General features: G+C 43.5%; 1 pseudogene; it reads right to left on the bottom strand.

The window, feature by feature from the left end:
* The window catches only part of LOC112247259, a 96,346-nt pseudogene that overhangs the window by 39,769 nt on the left and 35,419 nt on the right, over positions 1-21,158 (bottom strand).

Below are 21,158 nucleotides of genomic sequence, written 5' to 3'. Positions count from 1 at the left end.
AAAGAACAGGTATAAACTTTACAGTGAAATACAAGCCGATTCTCAACAGTCAGAGATAAAAATATAAATAATTCCTAAATAAAACAAGGAAATGGTAACACAATACAACAATAATGAGGAGTACCATTACCGAGTCAATGAGCAGGGGTGAGAGGTAGTTGAGGTAATACAGTATCAAGGGGGAGTTCGAGCACTGATTATGCTTCCTCTAACTGACAATGAATGGGAGACATAAACCTAAATAGAAACTGATAATTGTGCACGACTTCAGTATTACTTACTAAAACTGTTGTTACACAAAGGTTTTTATTATTTTATTTTGTTAGGATTATTTTTGCTCTCTCACTGTAGTACTGTAGGCCACCCCGACCGGTCATGTTATATAGCGCCTAAGTGGTGCAATGGTCTAAGACACTGCATATCAAATCAAATCAAATCAAATTTTATTTGTCACATACACATGGTTAGCAGATGTTAATGCGAGTGTAGCGAAATGCTTGTGCTTCTAGTTCCGACAATGCAGTAATAACGAACAAGTAATCTAACTAACAATTCCAAAAAACTACTGTCTTATACACAGTGTAAGGGAATAAAGAATATGTACATAAGGATATATGAATGAGTGATGGTACAGAGCAGCATAGGCAAGATACAGTAGATGATATCGAGTACAGTATATACATATGAGATGAGTATGTAAACCAAGTGGCATAGTTAAAGTGGCAAGTGATACATGTATTACATAAGGATGCAGTCGATGATATAGAGTACAGTATCTACGTATGCATATGAGATGAATAATGTAGGGTAAGTAACATTATATAAGGTAGCATTGTTTAAAGTGGCTAGTGATATATTTACATCATTTCCCATCAATTCCCATGATTAAAGTGGCTGGAGTAGAGTCAGTGTCATTGACAGTGTGTTGGCAGTAGCCACTCAATGTTAGTGGTGGCTGTTTAACAGTCTGATGGCCTTGAGATAGAAGCTGTTTTTCAGTCTCTCGGTCCCAGCTTTGATGCACCTGTACTGACCTCGCCTTCTGAATGATAGCAGGGTGAACAGGCAGTGGCTCGGGTGGTTGATGTCCTTGATGATCTTTATGACCTTCCTGTAGCATCGGGTGGTGTAGGTGTCCTGGAGGACAGGTAGTTTGCCCCCGGTGATGCGTTGTGCAGACCTCACTACCCTCTGGAGAGCCTTACGGTTGAGGGCGGTGCAGTTGCCATACCAGGCGGTGATACAGCCCGCCAGGATGCTCTCGATTGTGCATCTGTAGAAGTTTGTGAGTGCTTTTGGTGACAAGCCGAATTTCTTCAGCCTCCTGAGGTTGAAGAGGCGCTGCTGCGCCTTCCTCACGATGCTGTCTGTGTGAGTGGACCAATTCAGTTTGTCTGTGATGTGTATGCCGAGGAACTTAAAACTTGCTACCCTCTCCACTACTGTTCCATCGATGTGGATGGGGGGGTGTTCCCTCTGCTGTTTCCTAAAGTCCACAATCATCTCCTTAGTTTTGTTGACGTTGAGTGTGAGGTTATTTTCCTGACACCACACTCCGAGGGCCCTCACCTCCTCCCTGTAGGCCGTCTCGTCGTTGTTGGTAATCAAGCCTACCACTGTTGTGTCGTCCGCAAACTTGATGATTGAGTTGGAGGCGTGCATGGCCACGCAGTCGTGGGTGAACAGGGAGTACAGGAGAGGGCTCAGAACGCACCCTTGTGGGGCCCCAGTGTTGAGGATCAGCGGGGAGGAGATGTTGTTGCCTACCCTCACCACCTGGGGGCGGCCCGTCAGGAAGTCCAGTACCCAGTTGCACAGGGCGGGGTCGAGACCCAGGGTCTCGAGCTTGATGACGAGCTTGGAGGGTACTATGGTGTTGAATGCCGAGCTGTAGTCGATGAACAGCATTCTCACATAGGTATTCCTCTTGTCCAGATGGGTTAGGGCAGTGTGCAGTGTGGTTGAGATTGCATCGTCTGTGGACCTATTTGGGCGGTAAGCAAATTGAAGTGGGTCAAGGGTGTCAGGTAGGGTGGAGGTGATATGGTCCTTGACTAGTCTCTCAAAGCACTTCATGATGACGGATGTGAGTGCTACGGGGCGGTTGTCGTTTAGCTCAGTTACCTTAGCTTTCTTGGGAACAGGAACAATGGTGGCCCTCTTGAAGCATGTGGGAACAGCAGACTGGTATAGGGATTGGTTGAATATGTCCGTAAACACACCGGCCAGCTGGTCTGCGCATGCTCTGAGGGCGCGGCTGGGGATGCCGTCTGGGCCTGCAGCCTTGCGAGGGTTAACACGTTTAAATGTCTTACTCACCTCGGCTGCAGTGAAGGAGAGACCGCATGTTTTCGTTGCAGGCCGTGTCAGTGGCACTGTATTGTCCTCAAAGCGGGCAAAAAGTTATTTAGTCTGCCTGGGAGCAAGACATCCTGGTCCGTGACTGGGCTGGGTTTCTTCCTGTAGTCCGTGATTGACTGTAGACCCTGCCACATGCCTCTTGTGTCTGAGCCGTTGAATTGAGATTCTACTTTGTCTCTGTACTGGCGCTTAGCTTGTTTGATAGCCTTGCGGAGGGAATAGCTGCACTGTTTGTATTCAGTCATGTTACCAGACACCTTGCCCTGATTAAAAGCAGTGGTTCTCGCCTTCAGTTCCACACGAATGCTGCCATCAATCCACGGTTTCTGGTTAGGGAATGTTTTAATCGTTGCTATGGGAACGACATCTTCAATGCACGTTCTAATGAACTCGCACACCGAATCAGCGTATTCGTCAATGTTGTTGTCTGACGCAATACGAAACATCTCCCAGTCCACGTGATGGAAGCAGTCTTGGAGTGTGGAGTCAGCTTGGTCGGACCAGCGTTGGACAGACCTCAGCGTGGGAGCTTCTTGTTTTAGTTTCTGTCTGTAGGCAGGGATCAACAAAATGGAGTCGTGGTCAGCTTTTCCGAAAGGGGGCGGGGCAGGGCCTTATATGCGTCGCGGAAGTTAGAGTAACAATGATCCAGGGTCTTTCCACCCCTGGTTGCGCAATCGATATGCTGATAAAATTTAGGGAGTCTTGTTTTCAGATTAGCCTTGTTAAAATCCCCAGCTACAATGAATGCAGCCTCCGGATAAATCGTTTCCAGTTTGCAGAGAGTTAAATAAAGTTCGTTCAGAGCCATCGATGTGTCTGCTTGGGGGGGGATATATACGGCTGTGATTATAATCGAAGAGAATTCTCTTGGTAGATAATGCGGTCTACATTTGATTAGCAGTACAAGCTGTGTTGCTACAGATTCTGGTTCTATACCCGTGGCAGGCTTGATTGGGAGACCCATGAGATGACTGCAGGTTTTTGTTTTTTCTCCCTCTAAAAACAGAAATAATTCTAAATAACAAACTGGCTTTATTTAGAAATTAGTAACAATATCTCACCCCATGTTCAAGAATGGCCTTTTTCTCGCTAATTTTACATTGTTTGAAAACAACATCTCCACAATATTGTTATGTTTTAAACAAAGTGATTACTTTTATTATTAATTTTGAATTACATAAAAGCCCTTTGGATATTCTCACAGATATACACTGCTCAAAAACATAAAGGGAACACTTAAACAACACAATGTAACTCCAAGTCAATCACACTTCTGTGAAATCAAACTGTCCACTTAGGAAGCAACACTGATTGACAATACATTTCACATGCTGTTGTGCAAATGGAATAGACAACAGGTGGAAATTATAGGCAATTAGCAAGACACCCCCTATAAAGGAGTGGTTCTGCAGGTGGTGAACACAGACCACTTCTCAGTTCCTATGCTTCCTGGCTGATGTTTTGGTCACTTTTGAATGGTGGCGGTGCTTTCACTCTAGTGGTAGCATGTGACGGAGTCTACAACCCACACAAGTGGCTCAGGTAGTGCAGCTCATCCAGGATGGCACATCAATGCGAGCTGTGGCAAGAAGGTTTGCTGTGTCTGTCAGCGTAGTGTCCAGAGCATGTAGGCGCTACCAGGCGACAGGCCAGTACATCAGGAGACGTGGAAGAGGCTGTAGGAGGGCAACAACCCAGCTGCAGGATCGCTACCTCCGCCTTTGTGCAAGGAGGAGAAGGAGGAGCACTGCCAGAGCCCTGCAAAATGACCTCCAGCAGGCCACAAATGTGCATGTGTCTGCTCAAAAGGTCAGAAACAGACTCCATGAGGGTGGTATGAGGGCCCGACGTCCACAGGTGGGGGTTGTGCTTACAGCCCAACACCGTGCAGGACGTTTGGCATTTGCCAGAGAACACCAAGATTGGCAAATTCGCCACTGGTGCCCTGTGCTCTTCACAGATGAAAGCAGGTTCACACTGAGCACATGTGACAGACGTGACAGACGTGACAGAGTCTGGAGACGCCGTGGAGAACGTTCTGCTGCCTGCAACATCCTCCAGCATGACCGGTTTGGCGGTGGGTCAGTCATGGTGTGGGGTGGCATTTCTTTGGGGGGCCGCACAGCCCTCCATGTACTTGCCGGAGGTAGCCTGACTGCCATTAGGTACCGAGATGAGATCCTCAGACCCCTTGTGAGACCATATGCTGGTGCGGTTGGCCCTGGGTTCCTCCTAATGCAAGACAATGCTAGATCTCATGTGGCTGGAGTGTGTCAGCAGTTCCTGCAAGATGAAGGCATTGATGCTATGGACTGGCCCGCCCGTTTCCCAGACCTGAATCCAATTGAGCACATCTGGGACATCATGTCTCGCTCCATCCACCAACGCCACGTTGCGCCACAGTCTGTCCAGGAGTTGGTGGATGCTTTAGTCCAGGTCTGGGGAGATCCCTCAGGAGACCATCCGCCACCTCATCAGGAGCATGCCCAGGCGTTGTAGGGAGGTCATACAGGCATGTGGAGGCCACACACACTACTGAGCCTCATTTTGACTTGTTTTAAGGACATTACATCAAAGTTGGATCAGCCTGTAGTGTGGTTTTCCACTTTAATTTTGAGTTTGACTCCAAATCCAGACCTCCATGGGTTGATAAATTTGATTTCCATTGATCATTTTTGTGTGATTTTGTTGTCAGCACATTCAGCTATGTAAAGACAAAAGTATTTAATTAGAATATTTCATTCATTCAGATCTAGGATGTGTTATTTTAGTGTTCCCTTTATTTTTTTGAGCAGTGTATTATTAACCCTGTTATTAGCAGGACAATATATATTGGTCATATTGGTCATGGCTCCCGAGTGGCACACAATGGGACTGCCTTGCAGTTCTCCAGCTGTATCCACTGAAAGCGCGCAAGGTTCAAGGCACGAGGGCAGGGAGCACGGGATGGGCCGCAAAGCCGCGCACAGAAGATTGACCTAGCGCATTGGGAAGGGGAGAGGAGGAAGGGGGAGGGGGTGGACCCCCACCCTGCCGCACTGGCAACACTTTAAGGGGCATTGCACGAATGATGGCGCTGACTAGTGAAACATTCTCGCTGTTCTGTTTTTAGTGCCAGTCGCAGGTTCAAACTAAAACAATGTAACTAATAATGGCATCTTTATGCTTTTATTAATAAGAAAATGATAAAAAATGCAGATGTTTATTTAGTTATGGATCCATACCGAATTACTATGGGTATAAATATCAATGAATTACAGAAATATCCCCCAATCATCCATACGTAAATATTAGGGGAGAGTCACATTATATTTTTCGATATACTGTAGGCCTACCGTAGGCGACATGAGTCTCACTAGTGTTGAGTAATGTGCTGTTAAAAGTGTTGTAGGTCTTATTTATTTAAAGAGCATATTGAAGTTAGAAGCAATAGGATTTATTTAACAAGGCAAGTGAGTTAAGAACACATTCTTATTTACAAGGACAACCTACTCCTTCCTCCCCGTAGGGAAATTTAAACCCAGTCTCCTGCGTGACCACAGGTACATTTATACAGAGGAAATTGTCTTCCCTAAACTTGAAATGCCAGATAGGCTCAACACCCGTTGAGCTGATGGGATCCTCCTATTTTTAAGAGGCCATCACTCTGTTTTCTCACGCAATTGCATAGCTTATAGAAATGTTGTGCAACATGAGCCCATGGGCTCTCATGAAATGTTTGATTCAATTTTTGATTACATTTGCATTGATGTCAGAGTTATTAGAGTGACAATAGAGTGCTGACTACCAGGCAGTTAGCAAGTTTGTTAGGCTACTAATGACCATCAACAGAATCAGAGCTTGGAGAAGCCTACTTACCGTAACTAAATGGTCACGTGGAATTTGACTGCCATCATGATTCGTGACTGACAGTGTGGCGGGAATACGGTCACCGTAACAGCCCTAGTGTGGACCATGATGACTCCTTAGTGATGTAGACACAGAGGAACTTGACTCGACCTACTCCACTACAGCCCTGTTGATGTGGATGGGGTCATGCTCCACCCTCCATTTCCTATTGTATACAATCAGTGCCTTTGTGTTGCTGACATTGAGGAAGAGGTTGTTGTCTCTGACCTCCTCCCTGTAGGCTGTGTCATCATCATAGGGGATCAGGCCTACCACTTAATGATGGTGTTGGAGTCATGAGTGGCCACGCAGTCGTGAGTATAGTACGGGACTAAACACACACCCTGTGTTGAGGGTCAGAATGGCGGATGTGTTGTTGACTACCTTCACCACCTGAGGGTGGCAATCAGGAAGTCCAGGATACAGTTGCAGAGGGAGGTGTTTAATCAGAGAGTCCTTTGCTTAGTGATGAGCTTGGAGGGCACTATGGTGTTGAATGCTGAGCTGTAGTCAATGAACAGCATTCTCACATAGGTGTTCCTTTTCTCCAGATGGGAAAGGAAAGTGTGGAGTGCAATAGAGATTGAATTTGTGGATCTGGTGGGGCAGTATGCGACTTGTAGTGGGTCCAGGGTGTCTGGGAGGATGGTGTTGATGTGAGCCATTTTTTATTTTTTATTTTATTTCACCTTTATTTAACCAGGTAGGCCAGTTGAGAACAAGTTCTCATTTGCAACTGCGACCTGGCCAAGATAAAGCATAGCAGTGAGAGCAGACAACACAGAGTTACACATGGAATAAACAATTAACAAGTCAATAACACAGTAGAAAACAAAGGGGGGAGTCTATATACAATGTGTGCAAAAGGCATGAGGGGGTAGGCGAATAATTACAATTTTTGCAGATTAACACTGGAGTGATAAATGATCAGATGGTCATGTACAGGTAGAGATATTGGTGTGCAAAAGAGCAAGTAAATAAATAAAAACAGTATGGGGATGAGGTAGGTGAAAATGGGTGGGCTATTTACCAATAGACTATGTACAGCAGCAGCGATCGGTTAGCTGCTCAGATAGCTGATGTTTGAAGTTGGTGAGGGAGATAAAAGTCTCCAACTTCAGCGATTTTTGCAATTCGTTCCAGTCACAGGCAGCAGAGTACTGGAATGAAAGGCGGCCAAATGAGGTGTTGGCTTTAGGGATGATCAGTGAGATACACCTGCTGGAGCGCGTGCCACGGATGGGTGTTGCCATCGTGACCAGTGAACTGAGATAAGGCGGAGCTTTACCTAGCATGGACTTGTAGATGACCTGGAGCCAGTGGGTCTGGCGACGAATATGTAGGGCCAGCCGACTAGGCATACAGGCAGTGGTGGGTGGTATAAGGTGCAGTGCCGGATGGCACTAGACTGCATCCACAGTGTTGGAAGCCATTTTGTAGGTGGCCGAAGTCGAGGATCGGGAGGATAGTCAGTTTTACTAGGGTAAGCTTGGCGGCGTGAGTGAAGGAGGCTTTGTTGCGGAATAGAAAGCCGACTCTTGATTTGATTTTCGATTGGAGATGTTTGATATGAGTCTGGAAGGAGAGTTTGCAGTCTAGCCAGACACCTAGGTACTTATAGATGTCCACATATTCAAGGTCGGAACCATCCAGGGTGGTGATGCTAGTCGGGCATGCGGGTGCAGGCAGCAATCGGTTGAAAAGCATGCATTTGGTTTTACTAGCGTTTAAGAGCAGTTGGAGGCCACGGAAGGAGTGTTGTATGGCATTGAAGCTTGTTTGGAGGTTAGATAGCACAGTGTCCAATGACGGGCCGAAAGTATATAGAATGGTGTCGTCTGCGTAGAGGTGGATCAGGGAATCGCCCGCAGCAAGAGCAACATCATTGATATATACAGAGAAAAGAGTCGGCCCGAGAATTGAACCCTGTGGCACCCCCATAGAGACTGCCAGAGGACCGGACAGCATGCCCTCCGATTTGACACACTGAACTCTGTCTGCAAAGTAATTGGTGAACCAGGCAAGGCAGTCATCCGAAAAACCGAGGCTACTGAGTCTGCCGATAAGAATATGGTGATTGACAGAGTCGAAAGCCTTGGCAAGGTCAATGAAGACGGCTGCACAGTACTGTCTTTTATCGATGGCGGTTATGATATCGTTTAGTACCTTGAGTGTTGCTGAGGTGCACCCGTGACCGGCTCGGAAACCAGATTGCACAGCGGAGAAGGTACGGTGGGAGCTAGCTATCTAGCCAGACAGTTATATTTAGTTAACGTTATCAACAGTTGAAGTCTGAAGTTTACATACACCTTAGCCAAAAACATTTAAACTTTTAAATACATTTAAACATTTAAAGTTTTCATAAGTTTTCACATTTCCTGACAATTAATCCAAGTAAAAAGTCCCCTTCTTAGGTCAGTTAGGATCACCACTTTATTTTAAGAATGTGTAATGTCAGACTAATAGTAGAGAGAATAATTTATTTCAGCATTTTATTTTATTTTATTCACATTCCCGGTGGGTCAGAAGTTTACATACACTCAATTAGTATTTGGTAGCATTGCCTTGAAATTGCTTAACTTGGGTCAAACATTTTGGGTATCCTTCCACAAGCTTCCCACAATAAGTTGGGTGCATTTTTGCCCATTCCTCCTGACAGAGCCAGTGTAACTGAGTCAGGTTTGTAGGCCTCCTTGCTCTTACACGCTTTTTCAGCTCTGCCCACACATTTTCTATAGGATTGAGGTCAGGGCTTCGTGATGGCCACTCCAATACCTTGACTTTGTTGTCCTTAAGCAAATTTGCCACAACTTTTGAAGCATGCTTGTGGTCATTGTTCATTTGGAAGACCCATTTGCGACCAAGCTTTAACTTCCTGACTGATGTCTTGAGATGTTGCTCAATATGTCCACATAACTTTCCTACCTCATGATGCCATCTATTTTGTGAAGTGCACCAGTCCCTTCTGTAGCAAAGCACCCCACAACATGATGCTGCCACCCCCGTGCTTCACGGCCTGGGATGGTGTTCTTTGGCTCGCAAGCCTCCCCCTTTTTCCTCCAAACATAACGATGGTCATTATGAGCAAAGAGTTATATTTTTCTTTCATCAGACCAGAGGACATTTATCCAAAAAGTATGATCTTTGTACCCATGTGCAGTTGCAAACCATAGTCATTTCTATGGCAGTTTTGGAGCAGTGGCTTCTTCTTTGCTGAGCGGCATTTCAGGTTAGATATAAGATAGATATAGATATAAGACTTGTTTTATTGTGGATATAGATAATTTTGCACCCGTTTCCTCCAGCATCTTCACAAGGTCCTTTGCTGTTGTTCTGGGATTGATTTTCACTTTTCGCACCGATGTACGTTCATCTCTAGGAGACAGAACGCATCTCCTTCCTGAGTGGTATGACGGCTGCGTGGTCCCATGGTGTTTATACTTACTACGTACTATTGTTTGTACAGATGAACGTGGTAGCTTCAGGCGTTTTGAAATTGCTCCCAAGGATGAAGCAGACTTATGGAGGTCTACAGTTTTTTTCTGAGGTCTTGGTTGATTTCTTTTGATTTTCCCATGTTGTCAAGCAAAGAGGCACTGAGTTTGAAGGTAGGCCTTGAAATACATCCACAGATACACCTCTAATTGACTCAAATTATGTCAATTAGCCTATCCGAAGCTTCTAAAGCCATGACATAATTTTCTACAATTTTCCAAGCTGTTTAAAGGCACAGTCAACTTGGTGTATGCAAACTTCTGACTTGTGATTTTATGAGAGTTAAATATTTATCATACTGTAGTTTGAATTTCGCGCTCTGCAATTTCACCGGATGTTGGCCAGGTGGGACGCTACAGTCCCACCTGCCCATAAGAAGTTAAAGGCCTTTATTAAACTGTGTAAAAAAAAACAATGTAACAAAAAAATGATGTGTATATATATCGGCCTGTACCTTTACGTGGTGAGAGGGCTTCCAACTAACCCCTGACCACCCCTGACTGAGACTGGCTGCCTGTCAAGGACAAGTGACAGGAAGAACTAGCCACACCCATCTCTGGATTCTGCCTCTCCCCTCTCTCCTTATCCTTTAACTCTTTCTCTCCAGACAACATTCTGCATCTGATTGCCCAACAATCTGCCCACTCATCCCATCCCCTCCTCCATCTCATTACATCATCTAAAGCCACTGTTATTGTAATGTTGTAATTATCTGCTAATAAAGTTTGCTAGCCATATCATACTAGGTACATAATGTGAGCTACACAGATGAACTAAAAACACTAGCACTGCAAACACCTTTCTATTTCACACACTATAATTAAGTATTGCAGACTGATTGCCATGTTAGTGTACAACAAAAATATGTGAAAATAAATGTTATTTGTTAATGTGACATGATTCATAGATGTATCCTTGGACCTATATGTACATATATATTCAACCACAGGGGTGTACTAATGAGCTATGTGAGATAGAACAAAATTAATCATAATAGAGGACTACTGAAATAATACTTTAAAACAAGGGAAGTGCAGGTTAAAACATAAACATGACAGCCAGACAAGCCAGTGTATGAATCAAATGGATTTGCATATGAATGGAGTGGAAATGAGCTGACTTCCTGATCTGTAAGGTAATTAGCTGACTTTGTGATCTGTAAGGGAAGTAACTTTAATGTGTCGAGCAGATTACAGGTTTTCTTTGCTATTTCCGAAACATAGCATCGTTTAAGAGATTGATTTCATGTTGTTGAAATGTTGACAAGGAACCCAAAAGTGGTTTGAAGTATTGTTTTCATCTTATCATCGCGGAAATCTGCTTTGTTTAACATGGCGGAGATGAAAAGAAAGTCATTAAGGCTGTAATGATCACCAAAATTCAACACATTAGGTCATCATACCGTTGATATAGCGACGGACGCTAATATTGTATCGAATCCCATTGTGATGCAGAGGGGGACACTTTCTGGCTGGGGGACATTATTTGGCATGATTACCCCAGGTGGTAATTTGACAATGATTACTACAGCTGGCTAGACTAACTTGTCAATCAATTTTTTTTAGCTGACATGGCTAATTGAGTGACACTCAGTGACTGATATAACAAAGGAAAACTGCCGATACACAACCACATTCCGAAATTGCACCTTGTTTATTCTACTATTCTAACTCTCAACATTAAGACTTGAGACTCCGACTGAGTTCTCTGTCTTTATTTAACATTTTTGGGAAATTCATCCATGGGCCTACAAAATGAGGGCCACAGTCCGCCAGTTGCTCATCCCTGGCCTATGGTATCCAATTTTACAACATACTCCCAGTTTATAACAAAATGTCTCTTTATCCTGTTAATGGGTAAACAAAAACCAAATACTTTCTGATATGGATTACTTAGACAAATGTGTGATGTCGGGAATAATTATTATCCCTCAGTATACTCTCTGTTCACTATCTCCCAGGTATAGGGCTTTGTCTGGGTGCTGAGAGCACAGCGAATTACACACATAAACAACAATACTGCAAGGCTGAGGACTGAACAGCTGTTTGCCAAAGTGCTCTGAATGCATTCCGAAAAATACCTGAGTTCCTACCATTAAGCTCCACTTGATTGTTACCCTGAATGACATGTCTTATTCATGTATTTTTTTGGACAATACACTTTTCACATCAGTATCACTACGTGTGCAGAGAGTAATATGTTTGTTAATATGTTGAGTAGTAATAAGAATATTTTATTATTATAGTTTTACAGTAAACAGAGTTGCAGGGGAAATGAGAGTTAAATGTCAAGCAATCTCTTTTCTTTTCAAAAGAGGAAAGAAAAGATGAGGAACAAAGCTGTTGCCAGAATATAGTGGGTGCGAGAAGTTTGTCAGTAGGGTGGCAGCTCTGACAGAGGGGACACCACCTTAATATTAGATGGGATTGGCTGCCACCAAAAACACAGGCAAAGACAAAGAAAGGTGACAGTCTCCTGCAGTGAAAATCTCTGTCTGCCTCTAACTACCTAAAAGTATTCATACCCCTTGACTTTTTCCACATTTTGTTGTTACAGCCTGAATTCAAAATGACCTTCAAACAATACCCCATGTCAAAGTGGAATTACATTTTTTTTTAATGTTTAGATATTCATTAAAAATTAAAAGATGAAATGTCTTTAGTCAATAAGTATTAAAACCCTTTGTTATGGCAAGCCTAAACACTTTTTAAATGCATTTTATTTAAACTTTATTTAACTAGGCAAGCCAATTAAGAACAAATTCTTATTTACAATGACGGCTTACCACGGCCAAACACTAACCCGGGCCAATTGTGCGCCGCCCTATGGGACTCCCAATCCCGGTTGGTTGTGATACAGCCTGGAATCAAACCAGGGTCTGTAGTGACGACTCTAGCACTGAGATGCAGTGCCTTAGAACGCTGCGCCACTCGGGGGTCCCCAAAAGTTCAGGAGTAAACATTTGCTTAACAAGTCACGTAATAAGTTACATGGACTCTGTGTGCAATACTGTTTAACATGATTTTTGAATCTCTGTACCCCACACATACAATTATCTGTAAGGTCCTGCAGTCAAGCCGTAAATTTCAAACAGATTGAACAACAAAGACCAGGGAGGTTTTCCAATGCCTCGCAAAGAAGGGTACCTAACGGTAGATTGGTAAAAATAAAACAGCAGATATTGAATATCCCTTTGAACATGGTGAAGTTATTCATTCAAATTTGGATGGTGTATCAATACAAAAGTTACAGGTGTCCTTCCTAACTCAGTTGCTGAAGAGCAAGGAAACTGCTCAGGGATTTCACCGTGAGGTCAATGGTGACTTTAAAACAGTTACAGAGTTTAATGGCTGTGATAGAAGAAAACTGAGGATTGATCAACAACATTGTATTTACTCCAAAATACTAACCTAATTGACAGAGGGAAAGAAAGAAGGAAGCCTGTACGGAATACAAGTATTCTAAAACATGAATCCTGTTTGCAACAAGGCACTAAAGTAATAATGCAAGAAATGTGGCAAAGCAATTACATTTTTGTCCTGAATACAAAGTAATGCGTTTCGGGCAAGTCCAATAGAACACATCACAGAGTACCACTCTCCATATTTTCAATCATAGTGGTGGGCTGCATCATGTTTGGGTATGCTTGTAATCGTTAAGGACCGAGAAGTGTTTCAGAACCAAAAAATGTATGGAATGGTGCTTAGCACAGGCAAAATTCTAGAGGAAAACCTGGTTCAGTGTTTTACACCAGACACTGGGAGATTAATTCACCTTTCACCAGGATAATAACCTAAAATACAAGGCCCAATTTACACTGAAGTTCCTTACCAAGAAGACAGTGAATGTTTGAGTACAGTTTTGACTTAAATCTACTTGAAAATCTATGGCAACACCTGAAAATGGTTGTCTAGCAATGACCAACAACCGATTTGACAGAACATAAAGAATTTTGAAAACAATAATGGGCAAATGTTGCACAATCCAGGTGTGGAATGCTCTTGGAAACGTACCCAGAAAGACTCACAGTTGTAATCGCAGCCAAAGGCACTTCTATAAAGTATTGAATCAGGGGTGTGAATACTTATGTAAATGAGATATTTCAGTATTTTATTCTCAATAAATTTGCAAAGACTTCAAAAAATATTTTCATTTTTCATTATGGGGTATTGTGTAGATGGGATTTAAAAAAATATTTAATCCATTTTGAATTCAGGCACAACACAACAAAATGTGGAATAAATCAAAGGGTATGAATACTTTCTGAAGGCACTGTACTCTGATTAAGGCCAAGAGCCAAAACCTTTTGGTTATACATTTAAAAATAAACAAGCTTTAAAAAAAAAAATAACTTCCACTCTCTTAAGATTTGCTGAATCTCCTCTCTACCTAACTCAATCAAATATATTTTATAAAGCCCCTTTTACATCAACAGTTGTGATGATCTATTACCATCAACAAGGTTCACCCGAGCCACAATTATCACTATAATTGAAAACAAATCAAATACATTTATACACATATTTTGCAGATGTTATCGCAGGTGTAGGAAAATGCTTATGTTCCTAGCTCCAACAGTGCAGGAATACCTAGCAATACAAAACATTACACACAAATGCAAAAAATATAAATAAAGGAATTAAGAAATTAAGAAACATTAGAACAAGCAATGTCAGAGCCCGGAAAATAAATATATAAGTATATGATGGCGTGTATAGACATTATGGACAGTATATGATTAGAACAGGTGATTACAGCAGTAATTATATACAGTGGCTTCAGAAAGTATTCAGACCCCTTGACTTTTTACACATTGTTAGGTTACAGCCTTATTGTAAAATGGATTCAATTGTTGTTTTTTCCTCATCAATCTACACACAATACCCCATAATGACAAAGCAAAAACAGGATTTTACAAATATTTGCGAAAAACTGAAATATCACATTTACATAAGTATTCAGAACCTTTACTCAGTACTTTGTTGAAGCACCTTTGTCAGCAATTAAAGCCTCGAGTCTTCTTGGGTATGACGCTACAAGTTTAGCACACCTGTATTTAGGAAGTTTCTCCCATTCTTCTCTGCAGATTCCCTCAAGATATGTTGGGTTGGATGGGGAGCATCGCTGCACAGCTGTTTTCAGATCTTTCCAGAGATGTTCAGTCGGGATCAAGTCCGGGCTTTGGCTGGGCCACTCAAGGAAATTCAGAGACTTCTTCCAAAGTCACTCCTGCGTTGTCTTGGCTGTGTGCTTAGGGTCGTTGTCCTGGTTGGAAGGTGAATCTTCGTCTAGAGCGCTCTGGAGCAGGTTTTCATCAAGGATCTCTCTGTACTATGCTCCGTTCATCTTTGCCTTGATCCTGACTAGTCTCCCAGTCCCTGCCGCTGAAAAACACCGTAGGAATGGTGCCAGGTTTCCTCTAGATGTGACACTTGGCATTCAGGCCAAAGAGTTCAAACTTGGTTTCATCAGACCAGAGAATCTTGTTTCTCATGGTCTAAGAGACCTTTAGCTGCTTTTTGGCAAACTCCAAGCAGGCTGTCTTGTGCCTTTTACTGAGGAGTGGGTTCAGTCTGGCAACTCTACTATAAAGGCCTGATTGGTGGAGTGCTGCAGAGATGGTTGTCCTGAAAAGTTATCCCATCTCAACAGAGGAACTCCATCGAGTTCTTAGTCACCTCCCTGACCAAAGCCCTTCTCCCCAAATTCCTCAGCTTGGCCGGGCGGCCAGCTCTAGGAAGATTCTTGATGGTTCCAAAATTCTTCCATTTAAGAATGATGGAGGCCACTGTGTTCTTGGGGACCTTCAATGCTGCAGAAACAAGCTCAATTTCGAGTCTCATAGCAAAGGGTCTGAATACATACGTAAATAAAGTGTTAGTTTCTTATTTTTAATACATTTGAAAAAATGTTTTGTTTTCTGTTTTCTCTTTGCCATTATGCCATTTTAAAATCATGCTGTAACGTATCAAAATGTGGAAAACATCAAGGGGTCTGGATACTTTCCAAATACACTGTAAGCTGAGCCTTGACTAGAATACAGTATATAAATATGAAGTGGGTAAAACAGTATGGACACATTATTAAAGAGGAAAATTGGAATATACCCCAGTCCGCGTGATCAAAATAATCTTGAAACATAGATTCTGATTGGTCAGACCAATGTTGAACAGTCCTCATCGCGGGTACTTCCTGTTTAAGTTTCTACCTATAGGAAAGAAGGAGCAAAATGGAGGTGTGATCTGATTTGCCGAAGGGAGGGCAGGGGAGGGCCTTGTAGCTGTCCCGGAAGGGGGAGTAGCAATGGTCCACATTCTTGATGAGCAACTAGCGCAGGTGAAGTGTTGACAAAACTTTGGTAATGTTTTCCTCAGATTTGCTTTATTAAAGTCCCCAGCTACAATAAATGCCGCCTCAGGATATGCGGTTTCCAGTGTCCATTGTAGTTCCTTGAGAGCCATCACAGTGTCTGCTTGAGGGGGAATATACACATCCGTGACGATGACCGAAGATAATTATCTTGGGAAGTAAATGCGGGAGGTATTTCATAGTGAGGTATTCCAGATTCGGAGAACAAAAGGATTTGAGTTCCTATACATTACCACAATCACACCATGAATGGTTAATCATAAAACATCCACCTCCACCTTTCTTTTTCCTGGAGAGTACTTTCTCCCAGTCCGCGATGTACGGAGAATACCATTGGCTGTATGGACAGGGACAATACATCTGGAGAGAACCATGATTCCGTGAATCAGGATATGTCCAGGGACTGAACATTAACGAGTAATATACTCGTAAGCGGTGGGTGGCATGCATGCCTCCTGAGTCGGACTAAAGGCCCACTCCGTATTCCTATTCTCCATTGGCGGCATCTAGGAGTAGCCACTGGGATGAGTGGAAATTCCTCTGTGGGTACAGACAAAGGATGCAATTCAGAAAAGTTTAATTTCTGGTCGAAATGCTGGTTAGTGACCGCCGATCTAATATCCCAAAGTTATTTGCAGCTGTAGGTAATGATGCAAAAAATATTCTGAGCAAATAATGTAAGAAATAAAAAAAAATACTGCAAACTTGGCTAAGAGCTGGGAACTGGGCAACCATGTATGTCGGCGGCATCTTGTCCACACTGACCTGGCCTTTGATTGTGCAGTCAGCCAGGATATTGAGAAACTTGTAGAACACCTCAAACCAAGGCAGATAGCTGTAAGAAAAGAAACACATAGTTGAGAATTTCAGATAAACACTATAGACTGCTGTGTCTAATGCATTATGAATGAATGTATAGTGCCTTCCATCACCATTCCATCCACACACATCCTTATATTGGTTATCTTGTACATTACCCTGTTACCAATATGTCAAGGGCACCCGTAATGTTTTTGTACCCCATCCCATGGAATGTAAATAATAGGGGAAGTAGCTGTCATCAAGACAGTTATATCTGAGAGCAAGAGAGAAGGGGGGAGTGGACACAGTGAGCAGTGGTGTGTCAACTCCAGTGGTTCCTCTACATGGTTTGGTTCTCACTCACCAAGTCATTTATCTGACAGCAGCTGTGCTTGTGTGTGTGTGTGGCCAGCAATGAGCATTCAGGGGGTATTCTTTAGGAGGTGGGCTCGTCAAGAATACAGAACAGGAGTCGTGCTCTCTCTCTTCTCCTCTGGCCATGAGGGTGACCAGGTGAACGAGGGAGAGAAGAGAGAGAGGGGAAAGAGATAAGAGAGGTACAGGGGCTAGAGAGGGGTAAGTGCAAGGGGTAAAGGGAGGAGAGGGGAGAAGTGTGAGAGAGAAGAGGGTGAAAGGGGAGGGAGGTAGCCAAAGGTGAATGAAAAAGCAGAGGGGTGCATGAGGAAGGCATATGACAAAAATGTGGGGAAAAACAAGAGACAAACATAAAATGATGGGAGAGTGGATATTGAGCAAGACATAGAGGAGGATAAATATGTCTGATAGGACCCAGCAACCATATTTCCCTCTATTTCTCTCTCTCTCTGCCACACATCTTGGTCCTGCGAGCAAAGCTGTTGATGTCCTCAGTGCTATTTATAATATCTTGACAAGACACACACCAGCGCTTGTTGCTTCGCTGAATGAGACCAGGATGGGATTGGAGGCGTGCTGAAATGCCACAGTTCCCTCATTATGGAGACAGGTTTAACGGGCGAGCTGCTGGCAAGGCTAATTTGACTGGGCCCATTTTTATTTACATTCGGAGACTGGCGAGGTGGCTGATTGCGGGGCTACACCTCCTCGTCGCATTTAATTGCGACTGCCAGTCGGCCTTGAATGTGCCCGCCAAGAGGGGTTCTCTTGCTCATTACCGTAGCGGACATTGGCACTAGGCTTTACCAACCCACCCTTCCCCATCACCACCCATTCCCCTCGCTTGAGATCCCATGGCTGACACCAACTGTCTCCTTGACGAGCCTTTCCTATGACCGTTCCACGCTTAACCACTTTGTGCTTAATCCTCCTTCGGCCTTCATCCAGGTATTATTCAAGGATCATATGCCTCTATTCAAATTCTATGCCAAAAAAAGTGTGGCTTCAGATTTTATCGATTCCTGAAAACAATGGTGAATAAATTAGTTTTGCCCATCTATTGATGCAAATTCTCGCATCTAAAGTTTCAGGTTGGTTCAAAACCAGACACTCTTGCTCTTTCCATGCTCTGCCAGTATTGGTATACTTTCATACCTGTCTTGGTACAGATTACCAGTAATGTGTTGACTTGACCACTAAAATTGAGATAAACCCTGGAGAACATTAAGTGCATCCCTGGTATCAGGGGTCAATGGCATGAAAGCAACCAATCAGAAAAGCCTCTAAATTAATTAGACCAAGCAGATTGTCGGTTCACCCACATAAAAAAAACTAATAGCAAATCTGAGATAGCAATAAGACCTTATCAGCTACACTATTACCATAAACAAAAACAGGCTGGCTTTACTGGAAAACACACTTGGGAATGAACATGCAAAAAAACTAAAGTACCCTGCAGGTGTCTATTGCATTCCTATGTAGGTATAACCAAATGGGCATGAAGTGTGTGTGACTCAACACTAGATGCCCTTCGAGCTAAAGCCTAGGCATTAGCTCTGGGGGGGATCAGATCTCAAGCCGAAAAGTCGGAACTCAAAGTATCCCCAGCTACACTTTCCTGTTGTGTTCTTTCCCTCCCTCCATCCCAGGGAGGCCCGGCTGGGCCTAGGCGATCCTGTTACACCACTGACAGCGTTCTCCATTGACGCTGTCTGTCCCAGGGGGGTGAGAGAGGACTGGGAGGGGGGACTAAGAGATGAGGCTGCTGCTGGGCGACCTTCTTCAGATTGAGCACACCTTGACTGCGTCACTCAGCGGTAGCGAGAAGCCACCATGCACCTCAGGGAGCGGCGTGGGCAGGGAGGTCTGTGTGTATGGTGGTTGTGAGGGTGTGTGTGTACATCTCTGTCCATCCGCATTTGTCTGTGTCTAGGGAAAAGGCCTGGCTCAAACCTCTCATGGCAAGCTGAAGCCACATAGAGTACGAATCAGTTTCTCCCCCGGGACTTTAACTCCGGTTATAGACCAGCTTCTAAATCTGTTTATTGCAGTGTGGGAGAAGTGTTCTTTTTTTTCATGTACAAAGCTGCAAGGTGCTCTGGTTGGGCCTACATTAAAAAAAATGATACGCTAAAATATGCAATGCATTTTTTTACCGCGAGAAAAAGAGGGGGATTTTGGTATGGAGGGTACGAGGTTAGTATGTGACCTGCATGCGCAACGGCTGCCGATTCTGTTCTGGGTGCAGAGTCTATGTACAAGGAGCCGCTCGCAGGTCCTTTAGTATTCTGCATTTCATTAGCCTAGATGAACGCTAAACATCCTTGACTCTGCAAGGGGGATCAGTGTTGGGAGCGATGATTATTCCAAGCTGTGCATCCCACCAACTTGTCCACAGCTACTGCCTCCTAATGAGGCCTGGCCTCATTTCTCATGAATGTAATGGAGAACATCAACAATGGCCCATGATAGAAAAGGGCTATGATAGGTATGGCCAATGATAACTGGAATACAAAGAGTATTTATATACACTGCTCAAAAACATAAAGGGAACACTTAAACCACACAATGTAACTCCAAGTCAATCACACTTCTGTGAAATCAAACTGTCCACTTAGGAAGCAACACTGATTGACAATACATTTCACATGCTGTTGTGCAAATGGAATAGACAACAGGTGGACATTTTAGGCAATTAGCAAGACAAACCCAAAAAAGGAGTGGTTCTGCAGGTGGTGACCACAGACCACGTCTCAGTTCCTATGCTTCCTGGCTGATGTTTTGGTCACTTTTGAATGCTGGCGGTGCTTTCACTCTAGTGGTAGCATGAGACAGAGTCTACAACCCATACAAGTGGCTCAGGTAGTGCAACTAATCCAGGATGGAACATCAATGCGAGCTGTGGCAAGCGTAGTCAGCGTAGTGTCCAGAGCATGGAGGCGCTACCAGGAGACAGGCCAGAACATCAGGAGACGTGGAGGAGGCTGTAGGAGGGCAACAACCCAGCAGCAGGACCGGTACCTCCGCATTTGTGCAAGGATTATCTTGGCAAAGGAGAAATGCGCACTAACAGGGATGTAAACAAATTTGTGCAAAAAAAAAGAGAAATAAGCTTTTTGTGCGTAGGGAACATTTCTGGGTATAATTTCACAAGCTCTGAATTCAACTAACAAGGCAAAACAGTTGTATTGTTATGAACACAATTTTCTGTCCATCTCCAACTGTTTGAACAGCATGCTAGCCTGTCCACTTCGTTCAGATGTTGAAATCAAGTGACCTACCTTATTTCGCAGAATGTCAATGAGTTGCCAACTCCTTATATAACTGTTTAATGCTTATTGCACTTTATAAAACACAATCATCCAAACAGCTAGTATAAAAATCTGTATTTGACTAAAATGCTGCTAGCGATACATGGTACCATAATGCACATGCGACAAACTGAGCATTAATTTTCCAGCATGAATGCTCATTGGTACATCCATTTTAGTAGTGTCTGCTCTGGAGTTGAAACAAACAGGGTATGGTTCAAAAAGTAAACTTCTCCTCTATTACAGTAAAATAATGTCTCCATGTGTTTCGGTGTCCATTTGACCCATTCTGTTGGACAAAACTGCGATTTGAAACCGTTTGTCAGAGAGGAAGAAGTGATCTCTCATCTTTGTTGTTGTGAGTGGTAGGGGGAGGGGTTTGGGAGAAAGAGGCCAAGCGAGGGGTTTCCCTCTCTGCAAAATTTGTCCAAAATAAACCAAATGCGTTTCTATGCGCTTGTTTTGAACCTAAGCTTGTTGCCAGCCTTCCCAATTTTGGAACAATGACTCTCATTGTTAGGGCGGAGACATGAGCATCTCCTCATTATATACAGA

Source organism: Oncorhynchus tshawytscha, linkage group LG33 (genome assembly GCF_018296145.1).
Source record: "Oncorhynchus tshawytscha isolate Ot180627B linkage group LG33, Otsh_v2.0, whole genome shotgun sequence".
NCBI lineage: Eukaryota > Metazoa > Chordata > Actinopteri > Salmoniformes > Salmonidae > Oncorhynchus > Oncorhynchus tshawytscha.
The sequence above is the reverse complement of the archived record's forward strand: the minus strand, read 5'-3'. Positions and strand labels throughout refer to the sequence as shown.